This window comes from Eumetopias jubatus, unplaced genomic scaffold (genome assembly GCF_037043125.1).
Source record: "Eumetopias jubatus isolate StellerSeaLion01/CBP00866 unplaced genomic scaffold, mEumJub1_p1.0 scaffold_8, whole genome shotgun sequence".
Taxonomy (NCBI): Eukaryota; Metazoa; Chordata; class Mammalia; order Carnivora; family Otariidae; genus Eumetopias; species Eumetopias jubatus.
Window position 1 is genome coordinate 35,872,522 of NW_028274814.1, and position 8,286 is coordinate 35,880,807.

The window sequence follows — 8,286 nt, forward strand, 5'->3', positions numbered from 1 at the left end:
GAGGGTATTATGCTGAGCAAAATAAGTCAGTCAGAGAAAAACAATTATTATATGGTTTTACTCATATGTGGAATAGAAGGAACAGCACAGAGGATCATAGGGGAAGGGAGGGAAAATGAATGCGAAGAAACCAGAGAGGAAGAAAATCCATGACAGGTTCCCAACTATTGGAAACAAACTGAGGGTTGCTGGAGGAAAGGTGGGTGGGGAGATGGAGTAACTGTGTGATGGGCATTAAGGAATGCATGTGATGTGATGAACACTGGGTGTTATACACAACTGATGAATTGTGGAACGCTACATTTGAAATTACTGGTGTACTCTATGTTGGCTAATTCAATTTCAATGTTAAAAAAGTCTATTTTGTCTGATATAAGGATTGCTACTCTGACTTCTCTTGACATCCACTTGCATGATTAATGATTCTCCATCTCTTTATTTCCATCTGCAGGTGTCTTTAGGTGTGAAATCTTTTATATATATATACAAACTCTGTCATGCTCTTTTGCTTGGAGCATTTACTCCATTTACATTCAAACTAATTATCATTAGACATGTATTTATTGATGTTTTGTTACTTGTTTCATAGTTTTTTGTGTAGTTTTTCTCTGATCCTTTCTTCTCTTGCTCTCTCTCTCATGGTTTGCTCGTTTTCTTTAATGATATTCTTGGATTTCTTTCCCTTTATCTTTTGCATGTGTATTAGAGGTTCGGGTTTGTGGTGACCCCCTGGATTATATATAGCCTTTTCAGTCCATATTAAGTTGAATGCTGTTTAAGTTCAAACCCACTGTTGACTCCTCCTCATGTGTTAGGGTATATGTTTTCATATTTTACATACTTTTATTTTGTGAATTCCTTAACTGATTTTTACAGAAATACTTATTTTTACTGCTTCCTTGATTCATTATTGTGATACTCTCACTTAGGATTTTTTTCCACTCATAGTGTCCCCTTCAATATTTTTTGTAGTTAATTTAGTGGTCATGAACTCTTTTAGTTTGTGTGGCTAAGAAACTCTTTTTCTCCCCTTCTTTTCTGAAGGATAGGCTTGCTGGATAAATTATTCCTTGCTGCAGATTTTTCTCCTTCAGCACTTTGAATATTTAACGCCACTTTCTTCTGTCCTGCATAGTTTCTGCTGAAAACTCAGCTGATAGATTTATGGGCTTTCCCTTGCATGTTAACTGTCTTCTTTTATCTTGCTGCTTTAAATGTTTTTTCTTTATCACTACCTTTTCCCATTTGGATTACTATGTATCTTGATGTGGACCTCCTTAGGTTGATTTTGTGGGAGGGGATCTCTATGCCTTATGGATTTGTATAGGTTTCCTTCACCAGATTAGGTTAAGTTTTCAGCTCTTCTTTGGTCAAATAGATTTTCTGCCCCCTTTCCCCCCTTTTCACCTTCTGGGATCCCTCTCATGTGGGTGTTGTTACACTGGATGGAGTCACTGAATTCCCTAAGTCTCTTCTCATTTTTGCATACTTCTTTTTCCTCTCATTTGTTCCGCTTGATTACTTTCCATTACTGTCTTCTAGTTCATTAATTTGTTCCTCTGCTTCGTCCATCCTGCTAATTATTCTATCTAGTATATTCTTCGTTTCATTTCTTGTGTTCCACATCTCTGATTATTTCTTTCATATCTCTTTGTTAAGAGTCTCAATGATGTTCCCCCTTCTGATGTCCTCCCTCTTTTCATTTCCCCAGTGAGTATCTTTATAATTGTTATCTTAAATTTTCTGTCAGGCATGTTCCTTATATCCATTTTGTTTAGGTCTCTTGCTGTGGCTTTGTCCTCTTCTTTCGTTTAGGACATAGTCCTCTGTCTGCTCATTTGGCCTACTTCTCAGAGAATATCTCTCTGTTAGGAAGGTCAGATATATTGCTTGTTCTTGAAAATACGGGGCAGAACATACATTTTTCACTTGGTGATGCTGGTTCTCCTCTGAAGGTAATGCATAGCAACAACAGAGACTGGATCTGGACTGTGTCATTGTGCACAACACATGGGGTGTGCTGTTTTAACAAGACGCATGCGTGTTCTGTGGGTGATGGGGAGACATATTGTTGTCAAGGATTGTGTGGGTCTTATCAGGGAGGGTATCCACAGCACTGGGACTGAAGCAGGTGTGGTAGGTGTGGGGATGGGCCATGGTTTATGCAAGTTAGTGATTGCTAGATTGTGCTTGGTCTTGCAGGTAGGTGTGTGTTTATAATGAGGGGCCGTAGAGGGAAATGGAACCTGCCAGCTCCTTTGTTCCTGGACAAGTCCCTTAGCAAACTCTGAGTTCAGGAACTATGTCTCCCTTGTTTAATCCTCAAGCACCTTTCAACCTGCTTCACCCAAGCTTCTCCACACTCTTTGCTCTGCTTAATCTTTAAGGACAGATCTCAGCTTCCTATCACCTTCTGTGCTCTCTCAGAGCTGAGACAGCTGATTTTTAAAAGTTCCAAGCTTTAAGTCTGCTGGTTGTATACGCTCACAAATGTCATCCCTTCTGATTTTCAAAGCCATAAGCTATGAGGATGTCTCTACGCTTTAGAGGCTCCCCGGTGTAGTAGTTTGTTTCTGGCCCCTCTGTGACTGTGGTTCCCTCCCTCTGGTGGTCAGAAATATGGGCTTTAGATTCCTACAGAGTCCTTGTCCTTCCTACCATCTTTGATGTGATTCCCTCTCTCCATTTAGTTGTATAGTTTTGTGGGGAAATCTGAAGGTCCATTTCTGGGTGACTCTGGTGTGAGTGTTACCTAGTTGTATCTGTGGGATGAGGTGAGTTTAGGGTCCTTCTACTCTGCCATCTTCCCCACAATTCAGTTTATTTTGTCTCATAAAAATATTACGACTCCAACTTTCTTTTCACTTCCATTTGCATGATAAATGGTTTTGTGTCCCATTACTTCCAATCTGCTTTTATTTTTAGGTCTGAAGTGATTCTCTGCTAGGCAGCATAGAGATGGGTCTTGCTTCCTCTTTACAGTCTATGTTTTCTGATTAGGATATTTAGTCCTTTTTTGTTAAAGCAATCATTGAGAAAGTATTTGTATCTCTCTAGTTTACTTCACAAGGAAAAGTGTGACAGGCTTCGCTCTGAGAAGGAGGTCTGCGTGGAACGCCTCTTTCAACTCATGGCTTGTTTCTGGCTGACGGAAGGCTTCTCAAGGGTGTGTACGGAAGCCAAGGGAAAAAGCGGCTACACTTCTCTCTCCGGGGGGAAAAAAGCAAGAACCCAAAAGCATCGGCGAGAAACCGTCTCTCAACGATCACCTTCTTTCCTGACGAGACAGAAACATGTTCAACTCTGTGTGTGTGTGTGTGTGTGTGTGTGTGTGTGTGTGTGAGGGCACGCGCGCGCGCGCGTGCGTGAGTGAATAAGGAGAGTGCCATGTACTGACCTGGGAAAAGCAAGTCTGCGTCTACGGCGACTCGCCACTAGCATCTTCAGGTATCCTGGAGAGAGAAGCATTTCCAAAAGTGGGTGTGGAAGCATCATGAAAGTGCCGTACGCTTTACTACCTTTCCCTGGACCTAACTCCGAGAAACGTCCTCCCTGACGATCGAAAAGAGCTGAGCCATCTCAAGGCTGCATGTGATCGCACAGGGACCGTTCCCTGGACCTAACTCCGGAAAACGCGTCGGGGTACAAGGCAGCTTTCAACGGACGTCTTCTTTCGTGTGCCCAGAAGCGTTTGCATATGTAGGCGTGGAAGCGTCAGGAGAGCGCCGTAGACCGCCCTCTAAGAGGCAACCTCGCTTTTGCGAAGCCGTCTTGCACCTGACATCCTTTGCCTTGGAGACGGTAGATTTTATATAGTCGTGGTGGAAGCACAAGGAACGTGCCGTGCCCTGTCCTCATCTCTTAGAAACAAGGCCGCGCGCAATGGGACTTTCAGCGTAGCATATGGACGGGGACATGAAGTCAGTCGAGATTGCAAGTGGACGTGTGCAGGCATAAGGAGAGTGCCCTATCCTTAACTCCTTGAAAGCGTGACGGAGGGAGACCGTCTTTCAAGCGAACCCCTCTCCGGAGGATATATCGAAGCAGTGACAAAAGTGGATGTGGAAGCACAACGCAAGGGTTCTATACGAAACTCGGAAAAGAAGGTGGTGTAGAAGGCAGCTTTCCCCCGCGTCTTGGTTCAGGTTTAGGGAAGGGATACTCACTGCGCGTGTGGAAGCCTAGGGAAAGTACCATGGGCTGATGTGTGAAAACCAAGCCTGCGCAGAACGCAACGTTCAGCGCACATCTTGTTTCACGAAGAGAGAAGCCGTTTCCAATGTGTGCGTGGAAGCCTAAGGCCAAGTGCCATATATCCTTACCCCCACGGAAAACCGCTGTAGGAAACCCGTCGTTCAACTCACAGCTTCCCGGAGGAAGTTTTTCTAAAGTGCGTGTGGAGGCCCAAGGAAAAGTGTGACAGGCTTCGCTCTGAGAAGGAGGTCTGTGTGGAACGCCTCTTTCAACTCACGGCTTGTTTCTGGCTGAGGGAAGGCTTCTCAAGGGTGTGTACGGAAGCCTAGGCAAAAAGCGCATACACTTCACTCTCCGGGGGGAAAAGGGCAAGCACCCAAAAGCATTGGCGAGAAACCGTCTCTCAAAGAACACCTCCTTTCCTGACGAGACAGAAACATGTTCAACTCTGTGTGTGTGTGCGTGTGTGTGTGTGTGTGTGCGCGCGCGCGCGCGTGAGTGAATAAGGAATGTGCCATGCACTCACCTGGGAAAAGCAAGTCTGCGTATACGGCAACTCTCCACTAACATCTTCAGGTATCCTTGAGAGAGAAGCATTTCCAAAAGTGGGTGTGGAAGCATCATGAAAGTGCCGTACGCTTTACTACCGTTCAACACCCAAACTCAACACCCAAAAAACAAATAAGCGAGTCAAGAAATGGGCAGAAGATATGAACAGATATTTCTCCAAAGAAGATACACAAATGGCCAACAGACATTTGACAAACTGCTCAACATCACTTCGCATGGGGAAAAAGAAATCCAAATGACAATGAGATACCACTTCATACCAGTCAGAATTGCAAAAGTTAACAAGCGAAGAAATAACAAATGTTGGTGAGGAGAAAGGGGAACTCTCTTACACTTCTAAGTGGGAATGAAAACTGGTACAGCCACTTTGGAAAACAATATGGAGGTTCCTCAAGAACTTAAAACAGAACTCCCTTACACCCCAGCAATTTTATTTACCCCAAAGCTACAAATGTAGTGATCTGAAGGGGCAACTGCACCCCGAATGTTTATAGCGACATTGTCCACAATAGCCAAACCGTGGAAGGAACCAAGACATCCATCGACAGATAAATGGATAAAGAAAACATGGTATATACATATACAATGGAATATGACTCAGCCATCAGAAAGGATCAATATTTAGCATATCGATGTGGAAGGCACTGGAGGGTATTATGCTGAGCAAAATAAGTCAGTCAGAGAAAAACAATTATTATATGGTTTTACTCATATGTGGAATAGAAGGAACAGCACAGAGGATCATAGGGGAAGGGAGGGAAAATGAATGCGAAGAAACCAGAGAGGAAGAAAATCCATGACAGGTTCCCAGCTATTGGAAACAAACTGAGGGTTGCTGGAGGAAAGGTGGGTGGGGAGATGGAGTAACTGTGTGATGGGCATTAAGGAATGCATGTGATGTGGTGAACACTGGGTGTTATACACAACTGATGAATTGTGGAACGCTACATTTGAAATTACTGGTGTACTCTATGTTGGCTAATTCAATTTCAATGTTAAAAAAGTCTATTTTGTCTGATATAAGGATTGCTACTCTGACTTCTCTTGACATCCACTTGCATGATTAATGTTTCTCCATCTCTTAATTTCCATCTGCAGGTGTCTCTAGGTGTGAAATCTTTTATATATATATACAAACTCTGTCATGCTCTTTTGCTTGGAGCATTTAGTCCATTTACATTCAAACTAATTATCATTAGACATGTATTTATTGATGTTTTGTTACTTGTTTCATAGTTTTTTGTGTAGTTTTTCTCTGATCCTTTCTTCTCTTGCTCTCTCTCTCATGGTTTGCTCGTTTTCTTTAATGATATTCTTGGATTTCTTTCCCTTTATCTTTTGCATGTGTATTAGAGGTTTGGGTTTGTGGTGACCCCCTGGATTATATATAGCCTTTTCAGTCTATATTAAGTTGAATGCTGTTTAAGTTCAAACCCACTGTTGACTCCTCCTCATGTGTTAGGGTATATGTTTTCATATTTTACATACTTTTATTTTGTGAATCCCTTAACTGATTTTTACAGAAATACTTATTTTTACTACTTCCTTGATTCATTATTGTCATACTCTCACTTACGATTTTTTTCCACTCATAGTGTCCCCTTCAATATTTTTTGTAGTTAATTTAGTGGTCATGAACTCTTTTAGTTTGTGTGGCTAAGAAACTCTTTTTCTCCCCTTCTTTTCTGAAGGATAGGCTTGCTGGATAAATTATTCCTTGCTGCAGATTTTTCTCATTCAGCACTTTGAATATTTAACGCCACTTTCTTCTGTCCTGCATAGTTTCTGCTGAAAACTCAGCTGATAGCTTTATGGGCTTTCCCTTGCATGTTACCTGTCTTCTTTTATCTTGCTGCTTTAAATGTTTTTTCTTTATCACTACCTTTTCCCATTTTGATTACTATGTATCTTGATGTGGACCTCCTTAGGTTGATTTTGTGGGAGGGGATCTCTATGCCTTATGGATTTGTATAGGTTTCCTTCACCAGATTAGGTTAAGTTTTCAGCTCTTCTTTGGTCAAATAGATTTTCTGCCCCCTTTTCCCCCTTTTCACCTTCTGGGATCCCTCTCATGTGGGTGTTGTTACACTGGATGGAGTCACTGAATTCCCTAAGTCTCTTCTCATTTTTGCATACTTCTTTTTCCTCTCATTTTTTCCGCTTGATTACTTTCCATTACTGTCTTCTAGTTCATTAATTTGTTCCTCTGCTTCGTCCATCCTGCTAATTATTCTATCTAGTATATTCTTCATTTCATTTCTTGTGTTCCACATCTCTGATTATTTCTTTCATATCTCTTTGTTAAGAGTCTCAATGATGTTCCCCCTTCTGATGTCCTCCCTCTTTTCATTTCCCCAGTGAGTATCTTTATAATTGTTATCTTAAATTTTCTGTCAGGCTTGTTCCTTATATCCATTTTGTTTAGGTCTCTTGCTGTGGCTTTGTCCTCTTCTTTCGTTTAGGACATAGTCCTCTGTCTGCTCATTTGGCCTACTTCTCAGAGAATATCTCTCTGTTAGGAAGGTCAGATATATTCCTTGTTCTTGAAAATACGGGGCAGAACATACATTTTTCACTTGGTGATGCTGGTTCTCCTCTGAAGGTAATGCATAGCAACAACAGAGACTGGATCTGGACTGTGTCATTGTGCACAACACATGGGGTGTGCTGTTTTAACAAGATGCATGCGTGTTCTGTGGGTGATGGGGAGACATATTGTTGTCAAGGATTGTGTGGGTCTTATCAGGGAGGGTATCCACAGCACTGGGACTGAAGCAGGTGTGGTAGGTGTGGGGATGGGCCATGGTTTATGCAAGTTAGTGATTGCTAGATTGTGCTTGGTCTTGCAGGTAGGTGTGTGTTTATAATGAGGGGCCGTAGAGGGAAATGGCACCTGCCAGCTCCTTTGTTCCTGGACACGTCCCTTAGCAAACTCTGAGTTCAGGAACTATGTCTCCCTTGTTTAAACCTCAAGCACCTTTCAACCTGCTTCACCCAAGCTTCTCCACACTCTTTGCTCTGCTTAATCTTTAAGGACAGATCTCAGCTTCCTATCACCTTCTGTGCTCTCTCAGAGCTGAGACAGCTGATTTTTAAAAGTTCCAAGCTTTAAGTCTGCTGGTTGTATACGCTCACAAATGTCATCCCTTCTGATTTTCAAAGCCATAAGCTATGAGGATGTCTCTACGCTTTAGAGGCTCCCCGGTGTAGTAGTTTGTTTCTGGCCCCTCTGTGACTGTGGTTCCCTCCCTCTGGTGGTCAGAAATATGGGCTTTAGATTCCTACAGAGTCCTTGTCCTTCCTATCATCTTTGATGTGATTCCCTCTCTCCATTTAGTTGTATAGTTTTGTGGGGAAATCTGAAGGTCCATTTCTGGGTGACTCTGGTGTGAGTGTTACCTAGTTGTATCTGTGGGATGAGGTGAGTTTAGGGTCCTTCTACTCTGCCATCTTCCCCACAATTCAGTTTATTTTGTCTCATAAAAATATTACGACTCCAACTTTCTTTTCACTTCCATTTGC